This window comes from Rattus norvegicus, chromosome 2 (genome assembly GCF_021556685.1).
Source record: "Rattus norvegicus strain SHRSP/BbbUtx chromosome 2, alternate assembly SHRSP_T2T, whole genome shotgun sequence".
In the NCBI taxonomy this organism is placed as follows: domain Eukaryota; kingdom Metazoa; phylum Chordata; class Mammalia; order Rodentia; family Muridae; genus Rattus; species Rattus norvegicus.
Genome location: NC_141535.1, coordinates 104,090,001 through 104,115,539, shown reverse-complemented (window position 1 = coordinate 104,115,539; position 25,539 = coordinate 104,090,001). Strand labels below are relative to the sequence as shown.

The following is a 25,539-nucleotide window of genomic DNA, read 5'->3' as shown; positions in this document are numbered from 1 at the left end:
GTTGGTTTGCTGTGTATTGCTTTTATTATGTTTGGGTATGTGCCTTGAATTCCTGATCTCTTCAAGACTTTTAACATGAAGGGATGTTGTATTTCATTGAAGGCTTTTTCAGCATCTAATCAGATGATCATATGATTTTTTTTCTTTTGAGTTTGTTTATATAGTGGATTATGTTGATAGATTTCTGTATATTGAACCATTGCTGAATCTCTGGGATGAAGCCTACTTGATTTTGATGAAGCATCATTTTGATGTGTTCTTGGATTCAGTTTGCAAGAATTTCATTGAGTATTTTTGCATCAATATTCATAAGCAATGTTTTCCTTAAGTTCTCTTTTTTTGTTGAGTCTTTGTATGGTTTAGGTATCTGTGTAACTGAGACTTCATAGAATGAAGTAGGTAATAGTGGGTTTTAATTTTGTGGAATAGTTAGATAAGTATTGTTTTAAGTCCTTTTTGAAGACCTGATAAAATCCTGCATTAAATCATCTGGCCCTGGGCTCTTTTTGTATGTTTTTAGTGACTGGTTCTATTTCCTTAGGGCTTTTGGGACTGTTTAGATAGTTTATCTGATCCTGATTTAACTTTGGTATGTAGTATCTGTCCAAAAATATTCTATTTTATCTAAATATTCCAGTTTTGTTGAGTATAGGCTATTGTAGTAGAATCTGACCTTTTTTTTAATTTACTCAGTTTCTACTGTTATGTTTCCCTTTTCATTTCTGATTTTGTTAATTTGGATACTGTTCCTGTGTCTTTTAGTTAGCTTGGCTAGGGGTTTATCTATCTTGTTGATTTTTCTCATAGAACCATCTCTTAGTTTTCTTAAATTTTTTTGTATCATTCTATTTGTTTCTACTCGGCTGATTTCAGTCCTCAGTTTGATTATTTCCTGCTGTCTACTCCTCTTGAATGTGTTTGCTTCTTTTTGTTCTAGAGTTTTCAGATATGCTGTTAAGTTGCTAGTGTGTAGGATCTCTCCAATTTCTTTATGAAGGCACTTAGTGCTTCCTTTTAGCACTGCTTTCACTGTGTCTCATAAGTATGGGTATGCTGAACCTTCATTTTCATTAAATTCTAAAAGTCTTTAATTTCCTTCTTTATTTCTTCCCTGACCAGGCTATCATTGAGTAGATAGTTGTTCAATTTCCATGAGTATGTAGACTTTCTGTTGTTTTTGTTGTTATTGAAGACAAGACTTACTACGTGTGAACTGATAGAACACATGGGATTATTTCAATTGCATCTCTTGAGGCTTCTTTTGTGTTCGATTATATGGTCAGTTTTGGAGAAGGTACCATGAGGTGCTAAGAAGGTACATTCTTTTGTTTGGGGGTGAAATGTTCTGAAGATATGTTAAGTCCATTTGGTTCTTAACTTCTGTTAGTTTCACTGTGTCTCTGTCTAGTTTCTTTTGCCATTAGCTGTCCATTTGTGAGAGTTTTGAACTCTTCCACCAGTATTGTGTTTTTGAGCTTTAGTAGTGTTTCTTTAACAATGTGGATGCCCTTGAATTTGGGGCGTAGATGTTCAGAATTGAGAGTTCATCTTGGAATTTTCCTTTGATGAGTATGAAATATGCTTCCCCATTTCTTTTGATAAGTTATAGTTGAAAGTCTACTTTATTGATATTAGAATGGCTACTCCAGCTTGCTTCTTCAGACCATTTGCTTGGGAATTTTTTCTTCATTTTCTTTTCAAATGGTACAAAAACTGCTTTTTTTATTTTAAATGTTTAATTTATATGTAATCTTGAAATTCTTCAATGGTCTTTCCCTTTCTTTTTTTTTTTATTAACTTGAGTATTTCCTATATACATTTCAAGTGTTATTCCCTTTCCCGGTTTCCGGACAAACATCCCCCTCCCCCCTCCCCTTCCTTATGGGTGTTCCCCTCCCAACCCTCCCCCCATTGCCGCCCTCCCCCCATAGTCTAGTTCACTGGGGGTTCAGTCTTAGCAGGACCCAGGGCTTCCCCTTCCACTGGTGCTCTTACTAGGACATTCATTGCTACCTATGAGGTCAGAGTCCAGGATCAGTCCATGTATAGTCTTTAGGTAGTGGCTTAGTCCCTGGAAGCTCTGGTTGCTTGGGATTGTTGTACTTTTGGGGTCTCGAGCACCTTCAAGCTCTTCCAGTTCTTTCTCTGATTCCTTCAACGGGGGTCCTATTCTCAGTTCAGTGGTTTGCTGCTGGCATTCGCCTCTGTATTTGCTGTATTCTGGCTGTGTCTCTCAGGAGCGATCTACATCTGGCTCCTGTCGGTCTGCACTTCTTTGCTTCATCCATCTTGTCTAATTGGGTGGCTGTATATGTATGGGCCACATGTGGGGCAGGCTCTGAATGGGCGTTCCTTCAGTCTCTGTTTTAATCTTTGCCTCTCTCTTCCCTGCCAAGGGTATTCTTGTTCCCCTTTTAAAGAAGGAGTGAAGCATTCACATTTTGATCATCTGTCTTGAGTTTCATTTGTTCTAGGCATCTAGGGTAATTCAAGCATTTGGGCTAATAGCCACTTATCAATGAGTGCATACCATGTATGTCTTTCTGTGATTGGGTTAGCTCACTCAGGATGATATTTTCCAGTTCCAACCATTTGCCTACGAATTTCATAAAGTCGATGTTTTTGATTTGCATTGTATACGGATGCTCTTAGTCAATCGCTGTGTGTTCTTTTAACCCCATACTTCAATGAATATAATTACATATTTTAAATTAGTTTATAAGACAAGGTAAGATTTTTATGGCTGTAAAATCACATAGACTTTTTATCACCAGCACAATATTTCAGGTAAATATAATGCACTCTGGGTTTTGGATGAAGAAAGATTATCTGCTTAGTTTATGGTCTTTTTAGAAGCAGTTCTAAAGGTAAATGACAGAGCCTTCAGCTGGCAAGAGGGCAGTAAATATGGTAAACATCTCTAGAAAATGGAAAATGATTCTGGTGCCAAGGACAAAACCAGACAATAAGGTAGTTTTTTTTAAATTAAAATCCACTATTGTATATGGATATTCCTTCAGTTAATCTTATTGATTATAACATACATCTTTTCCTATAAGATTTCAACACTTAATAGCTGAAATATTATCCCCACTTTCTAAAGAGTAAAGAATAATATTCGACATAGTTTTCCAAGATCAAATAGCAATCTTAATATGTCAGGGCTCTTCCTGAGATATCTGTACCCAGGCAAGATAGAGTAACAGGGACCAGATATAACTGTCCCAGTGAAAACAAGAAATAATTTGGATAGTTGTGACTCAATGGTCTCCAAGACAATGGCCATTAGGTTTAACAAAGACCTATGATTCATATCTCTCAGGGTTCCTGAGAGACAAATGAAAGTCAGTGATTGTCCCAATGCCCAGAAGCAATTTCAAATCAAGATTCAGAGGATACATGCTCAAGCAAAACTTGAAGCCTTTCTAAGCTGAGGGCATGGAGTTGAGAGAAGCCCAAAAGACTTGAGTCTACAAAACAGTACAGCAGGGAGGAGACAACTCACCAAGAAAAGGCCTAGAAACCTACCAAGGTCTCCGGAGGGTACTCCTAAAGCATGGGCACCAGGTATTACATTCAGAAAGAAAATGAAAGTAACTCCTGTATCAAACATAGCTTTGAATCTACCTAACAAAATCTAAATGCTTGACTCCTAAAGAGTCAAAGTTTGGACACAGCTCAACAACTTCACAAAAGAAACCTAGAGAATTTTAATTTAAAATGATAAAATACACAACAAAGTAAAATTCATGATGTTTATCGTTCATTATAAAACTATCATGTATACAAAGAGGCAAGAAATGTTCATAAAAATGAAAAATAATAGAAATAATTCTGTAATCGCACAAATAGCAATATTATCATGTTAGGACATTAAATGTTTTTGTAACTACATTCCTCATGTTTAGGAAGCTGGATGAAAGCATGGACATGATAAATAGAGCCATGGAAGTTATATGAGTGGTTATATATTTTTCAATCCTCCATCTTCCACTCCAACTCCTTCTGTGTCCTCACTACCTCTTGAGTTCATGTCCTTTTCTTGTCTAATTATTACTGATAAACGCACATATACACACACAAATAAATACATATGTGTGTGAGTCCATGTTCCTCATTTGTACACATGCATGGTGGCATCATACACATGCAATGTGTGCATCGGAATGACAAGTCTGTGGAGCATTTTCTTAACTATTGATTGATGTGGGAAAGGCCCAGGCTTCTATGAGTGGAGCCACCACTGGCAGGTAGACCTCGGTTGTACAAAAAAGCAGACTACACCTGACATGGAGACCAAAAGAGTAAGTAGTGTTTTCCCATGGTTCTGCATCAGTTCCTGCTTCCAAGTTACTGTCCTGATATTATCCTTCTAGAGGTAAATACACAAATGATGTCAGAAGCTCTGAGTGTGGCTACTCTGCCTTTCTCCCAGTAAACTTAACTTGAGGCCAGATGCTTCTGATTAATACTAGACTCTTCTAAAATCTGCTTTTCAGAGGATGGCAAGCCACTATCTAAACCTATCTTACACAGAATCTCCTGTCCTGTCCTTGCTCCTGGGGAATATTCTACCACCTTCCATATCTAGAAATCCTTCACTCCTAAATGCCATTCCTTGGAAAAGTAGCTACAAATAGACTTCAATGTGGCACCTTCTGAGATGTTACAAAAATTTTGACACGTGACCACAATCTTCCTTCCATGTTCTCTGTTTTTTTTTCTTTTTGGTAAAGCCTGAAATGTTATCACTTCATGTGAAAGATAATAACATGAAAGATAATAAAACATACTTTTTCATATTTCTTTTTATTTAACTTTTCTGAGAACCTCCTACATGAGGATTTATATTTTTTCACTCCTCCATCTTCCACGCCAACTCCTTCTGTGTCCTCACTACCTCTAGAGTTCATGCCCTTTTCTTCCCTAATTATTACTGATAAACACACATAAACACACACAAATAAATACATATGTGTGTGAGTCCATGTTCCTCATTTGTACACATGCATAGTGGCATCATATACATGCAATGTGTGCATCGGAATGACAAGTCTGTGGAGCATTTTCTTAACTACTGATTGATGTGGGAAAGACCCAGGCTTCTATGAGTGAAACCACCACTAGACCTTGGTTGTACAAAAAAGCAGACTACACCGGACCTGGAGACCAAAACAGTAATTAGTGTTTTCCCATGGTTCTGCATCTGTTCCTGCTTCCAAGTTCCTGTCCTGAGTGCCTGCCAAAGCTTCCCTTCTAACTTGTAAGATATAATAAACCCCTCCTTCTCAAGTTAGTTTTCCTCATGGTATTTATCAAAGAAGGTGAACTAAAACAGTGTATTTATGGCTCACTATTTGGGTCTCATGGGGCAGATTTTACCACTTGGATAATCACTTGGTATGGGAGAAAACTGATATCCTTCCCTCTATAATCATAGATCTTTATGTACACATGAACCTTGTAAATTTCCTCCAGCCATGTTGACATGGCAAGTGATAACATTATGTGGGTCTTATTTAGGTGACCTTATTGTTGAAAGTTCATGGGTGTCTTTTATAAACAGAAGATACAGCAGACATTCTTGTACATATGTACATCTCTGATCTCTAAGCTTTATTTAGGTATAGATCTTGCTTTGTAGATACGTCAATTGAGATTGGACATTTCATAAAATTAGTATGCTTGCAGCTCCACAATTTTTTGAAGGTACAACACAAAAGGATAGGGACTATGCTATTCAGACAAATTACCCAATTAATCAAAATGTACATGCTATCATTGATTAAAACATGGAATATCCTTATAATAATTAAGCTACTTCTTCTCCAACAAAGCTTAAAAGTAAATTGACTTGTTTAAGAAATTTTATTAGGGCAAAAGAGACAAACAATGTAAGTGCTAGCCAAGTGTCACTCATAATGAGAAACACAGCTTATTCTTAAGTATTAATCTAGTTTAAATCATTGTTCAATGTGTCTACTTAATCAAATCAGATAAGGTCTCTCTTTGTATTTTCATGTTCATTTGTGTTCTAAAACCTAAAAGAAATATACTTTTACCAAAACCATGAATGTAGCCTTGTGCTATAAATTGTAGGTAATTCCATAGCCAGGCCATGAACTTTACCTTAAGATATGCAACAATGAAGCACTCAAAAGTAAGTTTTTCAAAGTATTAAAATATGCTACATGTATCTGTTTTCACCAGTGTATGACAATAGTCTCCTTCACTAAGGATCACATGGGAACACTATTTGACATTAATTGAAAAAATGTCAAAATAAAAAGTGCACATATACAAATATAAAATATTTTGTCCTCCATCCATCCACATGGCAATTTCACTTTAGTGAAATGGAACTTGAAGATGCACACAGTATCTTCGACCAGACAGAGAAAGGAGAAATGAAAAATACGTTGCTGGTAGGGACAAGATAAGAAAGACTGGTGGGATGAGGCTCAGGCTGCCATCTGAGGTTGTTTGAAAAAGGCAAAGCTCATCTTAGGCACAAGCTGAGTAACTTTGTCAGAGAAGTCCACAATTCTGTCTCAAATTTACTCCAAATATTTTGTTAAGTGAAAATGTTAGAACGATATAGTAGCATCTTGCTTAATCTTCAAATCTGCTTTCAAAGCTGTAAAATTAGAGAGTTGACATTGGTCTCAAAATGACAAATAGGAAGCCCTAGAACCAAGGCCAATCATAGAAGAGTTTAATTTAGTCTCACAGTTTTTGATTGTTTGTTATCATTTATACTAGTGACAATGTTTCCAAAAATTATTTCACATAAAATAGGTAATGTAGCTTGGTTTTAAAATCAGATTTGCAATAGTTGACAAGTAAATTCTTGCCTCCCTCCCAAAATGAACCACACACTCCTTTCATTGCCACTCATGCTTCTATATTTCCATTATTTCCGGATCCTGTGTTTGAGTGAAAGACTCCTGGAGCTCCAAGTTTATATGGTTCATTACAAAATTAAATGTTGTGAACCTTTTCAAGAGAAGTAAAAGACATAAAGAAGAGTAATTCAACTACATGCTTTATAATGGTGAGGGAGCTCTGCTTGGATGGCCAAGACAGCACTAATAATTCTGTGTTTGTTTCCACCTGCAAAAGACATACATTGATCTTCATGATCCTCTAAAGAGGAAAAATAAGTTTGACTATCTGCTCTACATTAAAATAACATAAGCTTCAGTTTTGTTTTTAATATAAAGACAATATTTTTATTCTGGATATAGCATAAAAAGCATTGTTTATTTATTTATTTGTTTGTTTGTTTGTTTGTTTATTTGTTTGTTTGTTTATTATTTAGATTATAACTGAAGCCAATTGTGCTTTATGCACAACTATGGCTACAGGAATAGACTGATGTCTAAAACATAATTTTTGTATGTAAATTGGAGTCTGTTCATACCAAGATGTCTAAAGTGATATGCATATTATGTTATTCTCACAAAATTCTATTGAACTTTACCTGCCTTTATGTAGATATGTCCATCCTAATTAGTTTTGCATTATTTTACATGACAATGAAGTAATCCCAAAATGTTATCAGTAGAAAAATACAGAATTATACAATGATCAGAAAGTGAAATCTCTAGAATCATATTTAAAAATAGCAATCACTACATGATAACTGAGAAAGTCAAGGAAGAACAGGAAAAACTAGAGCAGCTGCAAGCAAGAGAAGCATTCTATTTCTAAGGAACATTTTTCATTTCGTTAGTTGATTCACTAACCAAAGGTCTGTAGTGACTTGGCTCTGTTCAACTTGATCTTACAAATATCTGTACTTAAAATGTTTGTTCTGTCATTTCTTAAAAGTTGATTTGATAATTTGCTTTATGTAATTAATAACAGATTATATCAGCACATTATCTGACAAAGATATTCTTGCATTATTTCGACCAATCTGTTGGTAATACTACAACAAATTACACATAAAAGATAAACTTTTATTGGGTAACTTGGTTTATGTATGTGCATAGATATGTATAAAGGCCGCGTGAAAATATAGAGAATATAAACATAATGGCCATTACAGTTATAATCAATAACATATGTGGAGTATTTTACATTCAGCAACCTTTCCCCTACCTTTTATCTAACCGTTATGTTCACAGTACACAGCTGGCTTCTATCCCATTTCAAATAGATGAACACTAAGGTCAAGAAGAATTTGCCAATCATATGATTTGTGGGAAATGTAACTGTAAAGCTTATTGGTTTCCTACGACACAGCAACAAATAGCTTACAATGTCTAAATCAATATTCCCTTTTAAGATTCTAAGTGCTGATGCTAGGGATTTGATGCAGTGGTAGTGTGTTTATATAAACAATGCTCTGAGCTCAATCCCAGCACCACTCCACCCACACCTGCTTCACACACTGGTAATTCCATTACTCTGGAGGTAAAGACAGAAGGATCAAAAAATTAAGGTCGTCCTCAGGCACTTAACACATTCACAGCCAGCTAGACATTGTGATATGAGAGGCTGCTTTAAAATAAAACAATACCAAGTACTTAATACCTATTACTATACTTTTGAGTATGTATTGGTTTCACATTCCAGTCACTTGCTAAACTTGCTTTTATTCATGCCCACTCTATTCATGCTGAATGTGTGTATGTATATATATGTGTGTATATATATATTCCTATATTTTGAAGAAATTATAGAAATTATTTTAAATACATTATCCAATTCTGACTTAATGTTAAGAATATTTGCTGTTCTTCCAAAAACCCTGTTTGGTTACAAGAACCCACATGGTGACTCACAATCATCAGTAACTTCAGTTCTAGGGGATCTGATGCTATATTTCTTCTGGCCTCTGCACACTCATGTATGTGTGCTCATGCACACACACACACACACACACACACACACACACACTCATACACACAATATATATATATATATATGGATAAATCTTGAATTTATAATTTCACAACATTCTTCTATGAGCAAAGTAGAGACTTCCCAATATCATTTTCCATTTCTCAGATAGAATACCAAAGAAAATTTAATTGTTTGTCTGAGATCTCAATTTGATATTATATTGTATTGAGGCAAAAATAAATAACAAATAAGTAAGTAACCTAAGGTCTCCAAGCCTAGTTCTAGATGCTTTTAACCCTGTTGCTCCGACGGCCTGCTGATTCCCATGTCTAATCTCCTAAATCACACTGCTCTTTCCTCAGTGATGCTGCCTTATGTTAATTTTCAGCATCAGCATCACCATTTCTCTTACTTCTAGTTTTGACTGATTCTGCTTCTTTGCTTTTTTGCTTATCGGCTTTCTCTTCTTTTATGTCCTCTTTTGACAGTTTCATATTTTCAAGGAAAGGGCCTTAAATATGGCACTGTTGGCCTACCATGCATAGAGTTGTGAATCCCAACTCCAAAGGCCTCAGCAAAATTTTACCCATTTGCCTCCAGTTTGTAGAAGCCACATTCTGATAAGAATTCAGTGACCTTTTCATAGCAAGAGAATGGATGTTTTCCCATCACTGCCCAGGCCTCAGTAAATATTGGCAACTTCTCTATCACTGAGCTACAGGATCAGCCCTCAGAGAACAGAGCTCTTAACAGCAGAGCGGGGAGTGTAAAATTCCCTCTGATTATCTCATCTTTCAAACTTTGATATTTGAGGTGAAAACTTCAAAGGAATAAACCATTATAATTTTGGCAATAGATGTCTATTCTAATGATACTGTTATTTGGATGGCTTTCTCAGTAATATATTTTGGAAAATCAATCAATCAGTCAATAAGTCCTTACTTTGCAGCCTGATGGATCAGAAAAGCTGCTCCCTTTAGTAAAGGTGAGTAAGAGAAAATCCAGCTAAGCCACTAGTGTCTGCATGGTGAATGGCTAGACCACTTGTTCCTTGGTGTGTTTAACTTTCTTCTCCCTCACATTTCTCTAATTAGCTTCGTTAAAATCAAAGCTTTACTTCCATGTTATACTTAATGAACTGTTCCTGAATTCATACGTGAACATTACAATATCAGCTCACATTTTATGGACGCAAGATCCTCTGTGACCCTCAGTCTGGCGCTATCGGGTGTCTGAGGACTTGGTACCAGAAGAGGGCTGATTTTCACCTCCCATTACCTCACTCTCATGGTGAACTTGGAGTTAACCCAACAGTTGTCTAGCCCCATGTGTGTTCTTCAGTGACTGGGTTCTCTCAGTCAGGATGATATTTTCTAGTTCCATCCATTTGCCTGCAAATTCCATGAAGTCATTGCTTTTAATAGCTGAGCAGTACTCCACTGTGTAAATGTACCACATTTTCTGTATCCATTCCTCTGTTGAAGAACATAGGAATTGTTTCCAGCCTCTAGCTAGTATAAATAAGGCTGCTATAAACACAGTGGAGCATGTGTCCTGGTTATGTGCTGGAGAACTACCAACAACCGAAGAGCACACATGGAGAGACCCATGTCTCCCGCTGCATATGCAGCAGAGGATGGCCTTATTTGGCATCAATGAGAGGTGAGGTCCTTGATCCTATGGAGGCTTGATGCCCCAGAGTGGAGGAATGCTAGGGTGGTGAGGTGGGAGTGGGCAGGCAGGAGTGGGGAGAGGGGGCACCCACATAGAAGCAGGGTGTGGAGGGTGAGATAGAGGAGTTGAGGAGGGGACACCAGGAAGGGGGAGAACATCTAAAATATAAATAAACTAAACATAAAAAAAGTTATCCAGCACCTTGAAGTACCTACAAACCAACCAAAAAACAAACAAACAAACAAAACCATTCAGGTTCCCTCTGCCAGTGTTTGAATAGAGATCGTTGAGAATATAATTTCTAGAACTGTGTCATAAGCAGATATTTACCCAGTGCCTATAGATTATAGAGTTTCTCCTGTAAGTAACTAGCACTACCTTGGACTTTTGAGGAGTTATAAAACAGGATTTGATCCCTTGGGTGGGATGTGTAATATTTTATACATTACTAAGTAAGACACAGTACTGAAGTAAAGTTTAATAAAATGTACTTCAGAGATAAGTTATTCAATAAAAGAAAAACAAAGAGTAAGGACCAGACCAGTTTCTCTCAATTTCATAGTTCATAGTTGGGGGCACACCTCTCTCTCTCTCTCTCTCTCTCTCTCTCTCTCTCTCTCTCTCTCTCTCTCTCTCTCTCTCAGTAAATAGGTTTATTTGGGAATGGACTCCTGGGTGAGTTCACCAGTCTCAAGGCATAAAACAGGAAGAAGTCGCCCACATATTCCTTTATCATGGGTGTGTATCTGCTGCATCACAAAATAATTGACATTACTCCTAGCCCCTAAGTACTAAATGCAACAGCTGTCCTCCTTTGATTTTTTTTTATTTTTCTGTAAACATGAAATATGTTTCCATGTACCAAATACCCCAAAGGGCAAAATTATCCCCTGAAAGTAGGTCATAAACATGACTTAACTCGTGTTGTAAAAATGGTGTTACATTTGAAGTACTAACATTTGAAGAGCACAATATAATCACCTGCTCTGGGAGTTTGTTTATGTACCTGAAATATGAAATTTACCCATTTCTTCTTTATAGGGTTCCCATAGATAGTAAAGTGATTAGCACAGTACTTGAAATATAGTAAATATTCTTTAATAATATATATTACTCTTAATAGGAAAGTACTATTATGAGTCCTTTCCCTAAATCAGATTCCAGCGGAACTTCACAGAAGAATAAAGTAACTGCATAGTAAATAAACTTGATTGGACTCCGGAACATCATTTTGTGCTGAAGCAGGTTAACTGGCATGATTAAATTGACCTTTCCCCATTACCACACTAGTCACCTCAAGGATGCTCTGTCTTCCTCTATGTGAAAGTTGAAGGGAAGGAACTCATCCATCAGAAAGTCTGAAGAAGAGTTAATAATCTAGAAATAAATGTTTATGTGTTTTGGGAGCTGCCTATAAACAGATAAGTTCTGTGTAAACATTTTCCAAAGGAGGGCCTGAAATGATGATTCCTTCTCATTACTCTTAATTTGATTTGCAATTTCATCCAACTCACAGCCAATAAAAATTGAAATTAATTGTAAGGAAAAATAAATATATGGTTTTACTTATTCCATAAGCTGTAAGTGAGCAACTGCAGATGTTTTGAAATTGAAAGAAACTGGGTTTATAAATGTTTGTTTATAAAAACTAGAATGTTAAATATTTCTAGTCTACCACCTTATTGTTTGAAATGTCCCTTGGCTCAAGGGAAACAGTGTTTTATTTTCTACTAGAGGGCTCCTAACAAAGCAAAATTGCTTTGGTATTAGGAGCTCTATCTTTGAGGAGTGCTGAGTGAACCAGCTGGAAGAAGAAAGGGATATGAATACTTCTGGAGTAAAGGAAACCACAGAGAAGCTTCCCGTCAGAGCCAGGTACAGGGAGATGGGAGCTGACATGAACAGGTTTGTTGCTGGCAATAAAATCAGAAATCGCTTGGTGAATCAGCAATGACAAAAGGAGAATTAGCTGTGGCAAACTTTAAAACAAGGGGAGACAGTAGACAGGATGTGCAAGCATCTTCTCTTGGTCCTTAAGTGTTTGTTGATGTATGAACTGTATGCCACTAAATGAACTATAAAGTTCTCTTAGGCAGAAATTCTGTCTTAAATTGATAAAGTAAGGAGTCCATGTTACTTTATTTTATTTTACATTGTGAAGAACAGCCATATGCAGAAGACCAAAAAAAATAATATATGATAGCAACTCTTTTGGGAATATGTCCTTAACTCCTCCTCAGTGTGAAATATATTCCTAGAAATGTATTTTAATTTCAAATTTGATGAGTGGCATGTGATAATCTTTTATTAGTAATCAAATTTTCCCAGGAAGTACCACTCACCAATAACTCTTATTTTTCTGCTGGCATCAAGTTATTTACTTTATATCAGCCTACCACCCTTAGCTTTTATCCCTGCCTGTTTAGTTAGAATGGGAAAGAAGCCCAACATAGAAGAGAGGGAGAAGGAGACATCACAGGAGGAAGCAAGTCTGAATCATTTTTATTACAGTTAGGGGTACTGTTTTATTTTAGTTTACAGAGAATTCAGAAGGAATTATTTAAGTTGGAAAACTGTACATTTAGTCATCATTTTATTGCTGCCTTTCAGTTCCCCATCAAGTATTTTACCCCTTGTTTATTCTCCAGTTTCATACTTCGAGCACCGCATCATGCTGTATCTCAATCTGCCTTTACTAAATTTATTCGCACTGGAGGTGATGAGTCATTTTCACCAGTGTTAATTAAACAGCATCAACCAAAGTCCAAGAGCCCTAAGATTTCTTAGCATCTCCCCAGATATCATCACATTTGATTTTGCCACCAAAAAGCCTGAATAAACAGATACAACAACCCCGTTCTCATCCATTGCTTTACAGATAAAGACAGTGAGTCATAGATACTGAACATCCTAACTCTAGGCCTTAAGAAGTCAATCATTTGTTTGATGCAGATCTTGGGGATCCCATCTCTATGCTCCTCACAGCTCTGGCCTTACCAATTCAGGTTTATGTGCCCTCAGGTGGATTGTTCTAAGGTAGTTTTAAGTATGTTATAGAAATAGTACACAGTCCCACTCAAATTTGTTATAGAAAGGTAGGAATTAGTGAAGGATGCATCTTATGATATAACATTCTGCTGGAAAGACTTTAGCTTCATCATTCCTGAGTGTGTGGAAAAGTGCAGAATGTAATGAGTAATTCTTAAGTTCTATATACTGACTTCTCCAGCTTCTCCTGCTGAAACTGTTGACTCTGTCCAAAAGGCCAGATGAAAACACTACCTGAAGCAATGGTATTATTCATTGGACTTGAGTTTACCTATTAATTAATATTATTGGCATCTATGCCATGTTTGGAAACTTAGATATCTATACAACGGTGTTCTTCAATTATTAATATGCATTAAAATCACCTGCTTGCCCCACCCACAGTTTCTGATTCAGTGGGTCTGGGTAATGCCTGAGTTATGCATTCCTAATAAGCACTGAAGGATACCGAGGATGGGATGTTGCTCATGGGATCAGCTAGAAGACATGTATAAGTCAAGTTTTACTGTTGTTCACAGCAGTAGCCAGGCCAAGTAGTAGGAGCATTTGATCATGGCTAGTCTAACGTGATATGTGCTAAGGACATCGGGATACCCCATTCTCTAATAAAATGATGCAGTGAAATGCAAACTGCCTCAGTGCTTTATTGCTTGAGCGTTGAAGTAGTGGTTCTCATAGCTTAGATTTAATTTAATATATTATCAAAACTAATTTCACACAAGATCTGTTTGATTTGGTTTTAATTTACTTCTTAATGTGGCTACTACCAAGGCTGTGATTATATTTGTGGTTCATATTTCATTGCTTTAAAGAGCACCGTCCAACTTAAAGGACTAGAAAAGAATGGAGATTGGTGAATGACAGAAGATTCAAATCCCAACAAAATGCTTTGTAGTGAAGTTAGAGACGCAAAGAAACGGTATCTGTTGGTTTAGATTTGGCCTGAAGTTCCCAGTTTATTCCTCAGCACTTGTCACAAGTTTTTTTTAAGATTTATTTTATTACTATATATATAAGTACACTGTAGCTGTCTTCAGACACACCAGAAGAGGGCATCAGATCCCATTGCAGATGGTTGTGAGCAACCATGTGGTTGCTGGGAATTGACCTCAGGACCTCTGGAAGGGCAGTCAGTGCTCTTGATCACTGAGCCATCTCTCCAGACCCCTTGTCACAAGTTTTTTTTTATAATTATTATTAACTTGAATATTTCTTATATACATTTCGAGTGTTATTCCCTTTCCCGGTTTCCCCCTCCCCCTTCCTTATGGTTGTTCCCGTCCCCACCCTCCCCCCATTGCAGCCCTACCCCCAACAGTCTAGTTCACTGGGGGTTCAGTCTTAGCAGGACCCATGGCTTCCTCTTCAACTGGTGCTCTTACTAGGATATTCATTACTACCTATGAGGTCAGAGTCCAGGGTCAGTCCATGTATAGTCTTTAGGTGGTGGCTTAGTCCCTGGAAGTCTGGTTGCTTGGCACTCTTGTACATATGGGGTCTCGAGCCCCTTCAAGCTCTTCCAGTTCTTTCTCTCATTCCTTCAACAGGGGTTTGCTGCTGGCATTCGCCTCTGTATTTGCTATATTCTGGCTGTGTCTCTCAGGAGTGATCTACATCTGGCACCTGTTGGTCTGCACTTCTTTGCTTCATCCATCTTGTCTAATTGGGTGGCTGTATATGTATGGGCCACATGTGGGGCAGGCTCTGAATGGGTGTTCCTTCAGTCTCTGTTTTAATCTTTGCCTCTCTCTTCCCTGCCAACGGTATTCTTGTTCCCCTTTTAAAGAAGGAGTGAAGCATTCACATTTTGATCATCTGTCTTGAGTTTCATTTGTTCTAGGCGTCTAGGGTAATTCAAGCATTTGGGCTAATAGCCACTTATCAATGAGTGCATACCATGTATGTCTTTCTGTGATTGGGTTAGCTCACTCAGGATGATATTTTCCAGTTCCAACCATTTGCCTACGAATTTCATAAAGTTGTTATTTTTGATAGCTGAGTAATATACCACTATGTAGACGTACCACATTTTCTGTATCCATTCCTCTGTTGAAGGGCATCTGGGTTCTTTCCAGCTTCTGGCTATTATAAATAAGGCTGCGATAAACATAGTGGACCACGTGTCTTTTTATATGTTGGGGCATCTTTGGGTATATGTCCAAGAGAGGTATAGCTGGGTCCTCGGGCAGTTCAATGTCCAATTTTCTGAGGAACCTCCAGACTGATTTCCAGAATGGTTGTACCAGTCTGCAACCCCATTAACAATGGAGGAGTGTTCTTCTTTCTCCACATCCTCGCCAGCATTTGCTGTCACCTGAGTTTTTGATCTTAGCCATTCTCACTGGTGTGAGGTGAAATCTCAGGGTTGTTTTGATTTGCATTTCCCTTATGACTAAAAATGTTGAACATTTCTTTAGGTGTTTCTCAGCCATTCGGCATTCCTCAGCTGTGAATTATTTGTTTAGCTATGAATCCCATTTTTTGATAGGGTTATTTGTCTCCCTGCAGTCTAACTTCTTGAGTTCTTTGTATATTTTGGATATAAGGCCTCTATCTGTTGTAGGATTTGTAAAGACCTTTTCCCGATCTGTTGGTTGCCGTTTTGTCCTAACCACAGTGTCCTTTGCCTTACAGATGCTTTGCAGTTTTTTGTTTTTTTTTTTTTAACTTGAGTATTTCTTATATACATTTCGAGTGTTATTCCCTTTCCCGGTTTCCGGACAAACATCCTCCTCACCCCTCCCCTTCCTTATGGGTGTTCCCCTCCCAACCCTCCCCCCATTGCCGCCCTCCCCCCATAGTCTAGTTCACTGGGGGTTCAGTCTTACCAGGACCCAGGGCTTCCCCTTCAACTGGTGCTCTTACTAGGATATTCATTGCTACCTATGGGGTCAGAGTCCAGGGTCAGTCCATGTATAGTCTTTAGGTAGTGGCTTAGTCCCTGGAAGCTCTGGTTGCTTGGCATTGTTGTACTTTTGGGGTCTCGAGCACCTTCAAGCTCTTCCAGTTCTTTCTCTGATTCCTTCAACGGGGGACCTATTCTCACTTCAGTGGTTTGCTGCTGGCATTCGCCTCTGTATTTGCTGTATTCTGGCTATGTCTCTCAGGAGCAATCTACATCCGGCTCCTGTCGGTCTGCACTTCTTTGCTTCATCCATCTTGTCTAATTGGGTGGCTGTATATGTATGGGCCACATGTGGGGCAGGCTCTGAATGGGTGTTCCTTCAGTCTCTGTTTTAATCTTTGCCTCTCCCTTCCCAGCCAAGGGTATTCTTTTTCCTCATTTAAAGAAGGAGTGAAGCATTCACATTTTGATCATCCATCTTGAGTTTCGTTTGTTCTAAGGATCTAGGGTAATTCAAGCATTTGGGCTAATAGCCACTTATCAATGAGTGCATACCATGTATGTCTTTCTGTGATTGGGTTAGCTCACTCAGGATGATATTTTCCAGTTCCAACCATTTGTTATTTTTGATAGCTGAGTAATATACCACTATGTAGACGTACCACATTTTCTGTATCCATTCCTCTGTTGAAGGGCATCTGGGTTCTTTCCAGTTTCTGGCTATTATAAATAAGGCTGCGATGAACATAGTGGAGCACGTGTCTCTTTTATATGTTGAGGCATCTTTTGGGTATATGCCCAAGAGAGGTATAGCTGGATCCTCAGGCAGTTCAATGTCCAATTTCTGAGGAACCTCCAGACTGATTTCCAGAATGGTTTTACCAGTCTGCAATCCCACCAATAATGGAGGAGTGTTCCTCTTTCTCCACATCCTCGCCAGCATCTGCTGTCACCTGAGTTTTTGATCTTAGCCATTCTCACTGGTGTGAGGTGAAATCTCAGGGTTGTTTTGATTTGCATTTCCCTTATGACTAAAGATGTTGAACATTTCTTTAGGTGTTTCTCAGCCATTCGGCATTCTTCAGCTGTGAATTCTTTGTTTAGCTCTGAACCCCATTTTTTAATAGGGTTATTTGTTTCCCTGCGGTCTAACTTCTTGAGTTCTTGTATATTTTGGATATAAGGCCTATATCTGTTGTAGGATTGGTAAAGATCTTTTCCCAATCTGTTGGTTGCCGTTTTGTCCTAACCACAGTGTCCTTTGCCTTACAGAAGCTTTGCAGTTTTATGAGATCCCATTTATCGATTCTTGATCTTAGAGCATAAGCCATTGGTGTTTTGTTCAGGAAATTTTTTCCAGTGCCCATGTGTTCCAGATGCTTCCCTAGTTTTTCTTCTATTAGTTTGAGTGTGTCTGGTTTGATGTGGAGGTCCTTGATCCACTTGGACTTAAGCTTTGTACAGGGTGATAAGGATGGATCGATCTGCATTCTTCTACATGTTGACCTCCAGTGGAACCAGCACCATTTGCTGAAAATGCTATCTTTTTTCCATTGGATGGTTTTGGCTCCTTTGTCAAAAATCAAGTGATCATAGGTGTGTGGGTTCATTTATGGGTCTTCAATTCTGTTCTATTGGTCTATCTGTCTGTCTCTGTACCAATACCATGCAATTTTTATCACTATTGCTCTGTATTACTGCTTGAGTTCAGGGATAGTGATTCCCCCTGAAGTCCTTTTATTGTTGAGAATAGTTTTAGGTATCCTGGGTTTTTTGTTATTCCAGATGAATTTGCAAATTGTTCTGTCTAACTCTTTGAAGAATTGGATTGGTATTTTGATGGGGATTGCATTGAATTTGTAGATTGCTTTTGGTAAAATGGCCATTTTTACTATATTAATCCTGCCAATCCATGAGCATGGGAGATCTTTCCATCTTCTGAGGTCTTCTTAAATTTCTTTCTTCAGAGTCTTGAAGTTCTTATTGTACAGATCTTTTACTTGCTTGGTTAAAGTCACACCGAGGTACTTTATATTATTTGGGTCTATTATGAAGGGTGTCGTTTCCCTAATTTCTTTCTCGGCTTGTTTCTCTTTTGTGTAGAGGAAGGCTACTGATTTATTTGAGTTAATTTTATACCCAGCCACTTTGCTGAAGTTGTTTATCAACTTTAATATTTCTCTGGTAGAACTTTTGGGATCACTCAAATATACTATCATATCATCGGCAAATAGTGATATTTTGACTTCTTCTTTTCCGATCTGTATCCCCTTGACCTCCTTTTGTTGTCTGATTGCTCTGGATAGAACTTCAAGAACTATATTGAATAAGTAGGGAAAGAGTGGGCAGCCTTGTCTAGTCCCTGATTTTAGTGGGATTGCTTCAAGTTTCTCTCCATTAAGTTTAATATTAGCAACTGGTTTGCTGTATATGGCTTTTACTATGTTTAGATATGGGCCTTGAATTTCTATTCTTTCCAGGACTTTTATCATGAAGGGGTGTTGAATTTTGTCAAATGCTTTCTCAGCATCTAATGAAATGGTCATGTGGTTTTTGTTCTTTCAGTTTGTTTATATAATGGATCACGTTGATGGTTTTCCGTATATTACACCATCCCTGCATGCCTGGGATGAAGTCTACTTGATCATGGTGGATGATTGTTTTGATGTGCTCTTGGATTCGGTTTGCCAGAATTTTATTGAGTATTTTTGCGTCGATATTCATAAGGGAAATTGGTCTGAAGTTCTCTTTCTTTGTTGTGTCTTTGTGTGGTTTAGGTATAAGAGTAATTGTGGCTTCGTAGAAGGAATTCGGTAGTGCTCAATCTGTTTCAATTTTGTGCAATAGTTTGGATAATATTGGTATGAGGTCTCCTATGAAGGTCTGATAGAATTCTGCACTAAACCCGTCTGGACCTGGGCTCTTTTTGATTGAGACCTTTAATGACTACTCCTATTTCCTTAGAAGTTATGGGATTGTTTAACTGGTTTATCTGTTCCTGATTTAACTTCGGTACCTCGTATCTGTCTACGAAATTGTCCATTTCCTGCAGATTTTCAAGTTTTTTGAATATAGGCTTTTAGAGTAAGATCTGATGATTTTTTGAATTTCCTCTGAATCTGTAGTTATGTCTCCCTTTTCATTTCTGATTTTGTTAATTTGGACACACTCTCTGTGTCCTCTCGTTAGTCTGGCTAAGGGTTTATCTATCTTGTTGATTTTCTCAAAGAACCAACTTTTGGTTCTGTTGATTCTTTCTATGGTCCTTTTTGTTTCTACTTGGCTGATTTCAGCTCTGAGTTTGATTATTTCCTGCCTTTTACTCCTTCTGGGTGTATTTGCTTCTTTTTGTTCTACAGCTTTTAGGTGTGCTGTCAAGCTGCTGACATATGCTCTTTCCTGTTTCTTTCTGCAGACACTCAGCGCTATGAGTTTTCCTCTTCGCACAGCTTTCATTGTGTCCCATAAGTTTGGGTATGTTGTACCTTCATTTTCATTAAATTCTAAAAAGTTTTTAATTTCTTTCTTTATTTCTTCCTTGACCAGGTTATCATTGAGTAGAGCATTGTTCAATTTCCACGTATATGTGGGCATTCTTCCCTTATTGTTATTGAAGACCAGTTTTAGGCCGTGGTGGTCCGATAGCACGCATGGGATTATTTCTATCTTTCTGTACCTGTTGAGGCCCGTTTTTTGACCAATTATATGGTCAGTTTTGGAGAAAGTACCATGAGGAACTGAGAAGAAGGTACATCCTTTTGCTTTAGGATAGAATGTTCTATAAATATCTGTTAAGTCCATTTGGCTCATGACTTCTCTTAGTCTGTCTAAGTCTCTGTTTAATTTCTGTTTCCATGATCTGTCCATTGATAAGAGTGGGGTGTTGAAATCTCTTACTATTATTGTGTGAGGTGCAATGTGTGTTTTGTGCTTTAGTAAGGTTTCTTTTACATATGTAGATGCCCTTGTATTTGGGGCATAGATATTTAGGATTGAGAATTCATCTTGGTGGATTTTTCCTTTGATGAATATGAAGTGTCCTTCCTTATCTTTTTTGATGACTTTTAGTTGGAAATTGATTTTATTTGATATTAGAATGGCTACTCCAGCTTGCTTCTTCTGACCATTTGCTTGGAAAGTTGTTTTCCAGCCTTTCACTCTGAGGTAGTGTCTGTCTTTGTCTCTGAGGTGTGTTTCCTGTAGGCAGCAGAATGCAGGGTCCTCGTTGCGTATCCAGTTTGTTAATCTATGTCTTTTTATTGGGGAGTTGAGGCCATTGATGTTGAGAGATATTAAGGAATAGTGATTATTGCTTCCTATTATATTCATATTTGGATGTGAGGTTGTGTTTGGGTGCTTTTCTTCTCTTTGTTTTGTTGCCAAGACGATTAGTTTCTTGCTTCTTCTAGGGTGTAGCTTGCCTCCTTATGTTGGGCTTTACCATTTATTATCCTTTGTAGTGCTGGATTTGTAGAAAGATATTGTGTAAATTTGGTTTTGTCATGGAATATCTTGGTTTCTCCATCTATGTTAATTGAGAGTTTTGCAGGATACAGTAACCTGGGCTGGCATTTGTGTTCTCTTAGGGTCTGTATGACATCTGTCCAGGATCTTCTGGCCTTCATAGTTTCTGGCGAAAAGTCTGGTGTGATTCTGATAGGTCTCCCTTTATATGTTACTTGACCTTTTTCCCTTACTGCTTTTATTATTCTTTCTTTATTTTGTGCGTTTGGTGTTTTGACTATTATGTGATTGGAGGTGTTTCTTTTCTGGTCCAATCTATTTGGAGTTCTGTAGGCTTCTTGTATGCCTATGGGTATCTCTTTTTTTAGGTTAGGGAAGTTTTCTTCTATGATTTTGTTGAAGATATTTACTGGTCCTTTAAGCTGGGAGTCTTCACTTTCTTCTATACCTATTATCCTTAGGTTTGATCTTCTCATTTAGTCCTGGTATTCCTGTATGTTTTGGACCAGTAGCTTTTTCTGCTTTACATTATCTTTGACAGTTGAGTCAATGATTTCTATGGAATCTTCTGCTCCTGAGATTCTCTCTTCCATCTCTTGTATTCTGTTGGTGAAGCTCGTATCTACAGCTCCTTGTCTCTTCTTTTGGTTTTCTATATCCAGGGTTGTTTCCATGTGTTCTTTCTTTATTGCTTCTATTTCCATTTTTAATTCCTTCAACTGTTTGATTGTGTTTTCCTGGAATTCTTTCAGGGATTTTTGCGAATCCTCTCTGTAGGCTTCTACTTGTTTATTAATGTTTTCCTGTGTTTCTCTAAGGGAGTTCTTCACGTCTTTCTTGAAGTCCTCCAGCATCATGATCAAATATGATTTTAAACTAGATCTTGCTTTTCTGGTGTGTTTGGATATTCCGTGTTTGTTTTGATGGGAGAATTGGGCTCCGATGGTGTCATGTAGTCTTGGTTTCTGTTGCTTGGGTTCCTGCGCTTGCCTCTCGCCATCAGATTATCTCTAGTGTTACTTTGTTCTGCTATTTCTGACAGTGGCCAGACTGTCCTATAAGCCTGTGTGTCAGGAGTGCTGTAGACCTGTTTTCCTGTTTTCTTTCAGCCTGTTATGGGGACAGAGTGTTCTGCTTTCGGGCCTGTAGTTTTTCCTCTCTACAGGTCTTCATCTGTTCCTGTGGGCCTGTGTCTTGTGTTCACCCGGCAGGTCACTTTCAGCAGAAAAGTTGGTCTTACCTGTGGTCCCGAGGCTCAAGTTCGCTCTCGGGGTGCAGCCCACGAGCTCTCTGCTGCGGCAGCAACCAGGAAGATCTGCGCCGCCGTTTCCGGGAGCTTCAGTGCACCAGGGTTCCAGTTGGCGTTTGGTGTTTTCCTCTGGAATCAGTAATGTGTGCAGAGTGCAGTCTCTCCTGGTTTCCCTCTGTCTGCCTCTCTGAAGGTTTAGCTCTCCCTCCCATGGGATTTGGGTGCAGAGAACTGTTTATCCGGTCTGTTCCTTCAGGTTCGGTCGGTGTCTCAGGCGCAGGGGTCCTGCCGCTCCTGGGCCCTCCCCCACGGGAACCCAGAGGCCTTATACAGTTTCCTCTTGGGCCATGGATGTGGGCAGGGGTGGGCAGTGTTGGTGGTCTCTTCTGCTCTGCAGCCTCAGGAGTGCCCACCTGACCAGGCGGTGAGGTCTCTCTCCCAAGGGGTCTGGGAGCAGAGAGCTGCTGCAGGCCGGGATCCGCGGGTGTGGGACTCCCAGTAAACACAGGATGTGGCCGGTCCTAGAGGAATTCTGCCTCTGTGTGTCCCGAGTTCACCAGGCAGGTCTCTTGCAGCCTAAAAGTTGGTCTTACCTGTGGTCCCGAGGCTCAAGTTTGCTTGCGGTGTGCTGCCCAGGAGCTCTCTGTGGCGGCAGCAACCAGGAAGATCTGCGCCGCCGTTTCCGGGAGCTTCAGTGCACCAGGGTTCCAGATGGCGTTTGGTGTTTTCCTCTGGAATCAGTAATGTGTGCAGAGTGCAGTCTCTTCTGGTTTCCCAGGCGTATCTGCCTCTCTGAAGTTTTAGCTCTCCCTCCCACGGGATTTGGGTGCAGAGAACTGTTTATCCGGTCTGTTCCTTCAGGTTCCGGCGGTGTCTCAGGTGCAGGGGCCCTGCCACTCCTGGGTCCTCCCCCACGGGAACCCAGAGGCCTTATACAGTTTCCTCTTGGGCCAGGGATGTGTCACGAGTTTTAATGCACAAATTATATAATACCTACCATCTTACATGTCTTTCAGTATTAAAAGTCTTTATAATTGTTAAAACCAGGATGGAGCGATGGCTTAGCCAGTAAAGGAACTTACTGCCAATGTTAGTGGCCTGAGCTCAATCCCTGGAACCTCCATGGTAGGATAAAACTAAGTCCTGAAAGATGTCATCTCACCTACACACACGTGCCATGGCATGCAGAAGCCCACATACACACACACAAACACTAAATCAATCAATAACCAGCCTATCAAAAATAAGATACAATAATTCTTTAAAGCAGACTTAAGATTACAATAACTATTGAGTTTAAAAGTTAGAAATTGACACCGACCGATCTTTATTAATTGGATATTTTATGTATTTACATTTCAAATGTTATCCCCTTTCCCGGTTTCCCCTCTGCAAACCCCCATCACATCTTCCCTCCCCCTGCTTCTATGAGAGTGCTCCTCCCACCCACCCACGCACTCCTGCCTCAGCACCCTGGCATTCCCTTACACTGGGCACCGAACTTTCACAGGACCAAGGGCTTCTCCTCCCATTGATGCCAGATAAGGACATCCTCTGCTACACATGCAGCTGGAGCCATGAGTCCCACCATGTATACTCTTTGGTTGCTGGTTTAGTCCCTGGGAGATCTGGGGGTATGGTTTGTTCATATCGTTGTTCTTCCTATGGGGTTGCAAACCCCTTCAGCTCCTTCAGTTCTTTCCCTAACTCCTCCATAGGGGACACCACGCTCAGTTGGCTGAGCCTCGTGGTTGGCTGCGAGCCTCCGCATCTGTATTTGTCATGCTCTGGCTGAGCCTCTCAGGGGAGAGCTATATCAGGCTCCTGTCAGCAAGCACTTCTTGGCATCCACAATAATGTGTAGATTTGGTGTCTGTATATGGGCTCTGGATGGCCTTTCCATCAGTCTCTGCTCCACCCTTTGTCTCTGTATTTCCTTTAGACAGAAACAATTCTGAGTTAAGAATTTGGAGATGAATGGGTGGCCCAATCCCCCAAAAGGGAGCCTTACCTAACCTCTGGACATGGTCTCTACAGGTTCTTCCTCCCCTGTGTTCGGCATTTCAGCTAATCTCATCCCTGTTGGGTCCTGGGAGCCTCTTGCTTTCCTGGCATCTGGGACTTGCTGGTGGCTACTCCCAGTTCCCCATCCCCATTGCTACACACCTCTGTTCAATTTCCTGACCCTATACTTCTTTACCATATCCTCCCATACCTTCAGTCTTCTCTTCAGTTGATGTGCCTTGCCCTTGAATGACCTTATAAAAATTTAAAATAAAAGTTTCCAATGTGTGTTTGTCTTCCAACCCTCTTACTTGTTACCTGTAGCAAAGAGGAAACAGAAGCGAAAACAGGTGGTGGCATTCCCAGGCTAAACACATTATAATGTTTAAAGAATAACAAAGCAGGAGATTGAATTACCGGTTGGGGGTGGTTGATTAATATTAATAAAAGGACAGACTCTTTCCCAGAATTCTAGTCTTGCCTGGCTTTACTTGGATCCTACAATTACTGCACAATTCTTTAATATTTAAAAACAAATCTTGAGTCTAGAAATGGTTCCGAAGTTAAAAGTGCTTCTTGTTCTTGCAGAAGAGCTGGTCCAATTCCCAGCACCTACATAACAGCTCACAGACATCTATAACTCCAGTCCCAGGGGATCCAACACCGTTATTTTACCTAAGAGGGCACTGCATACATGTGAAGCACATATATTCATGTAGGCAAACACTCATACATGTAAAATAAAGTAAATCTGAAAAATTTTAAGCCTTATGAAAAGTATAACACATAAAAGAACATGGTCTCAAAACCCACATAGAACGCAACCAGATAACGTGTCCTCCCTATCATTGATTCTCTTCCTGGCGTCCTCTAAACACTACTGATGGAATCATTCAGATACTACATGATGTTGTAAAGATCGTCCCTCTTCACTTGCCTCTGTTTTTATCTGGGCACTTGAACCACATTAACCAATTGTAAAATTAATAATTTATATTTTGCTACAAAGAATCCATGACGGTGTTCACTTTCCTATGATTTATTTTAATATCACCTTGTGCTTTGCTTTAATGGATTACCATAGTAATTTTGCCTCCCTGGCTGTGGGGCTTGCTTTTAATTTTATTTTCCACCATAAACTATTCTTTTCATATCATTTCACCTTGCAACAATATTAAATAAACATGAATTCCACAAAGGCTCACAGCTTTTGACTATAAATTGAATGAAACAAGCTAATCTAAGTAGGATCTACCAGGTTACATGGAAAACATTTTCCTCCAGTGTTTATAAAGAAAGATCAAAACTGTTACTATATAGATTATACATGTAATTTCTTTATTTATTCTGAAAATTTTTTATTTTGTTATTTTTTTTCTCATTTGATATACTTTTATTTTTC

At 38.9% G+C, this 25,539-nt stretch overlaps 1 protein-coding gene across 2 annotated transcripts in view; it reads left to right on the top strand.

Annotated features, from left to right (window-relative positions):
• Nucleotides 1-25,539, top strand: part of Agtr1b (angiotensin II receptor, type 1b) — a 74,372-nt gene that overhangs the window by 38,523 nt on the left and 10,310 nt on the right. Inside the window, exon 2 of one of the 2 annotated variants that reach the window (XM_087635021.1) lies at nucleotides 12,298-12,432. The gene's annotated coding sequence lies outside the window, so the exon portion shown is untranslated. 2 annotated transcript variants of the gene reach the window in all.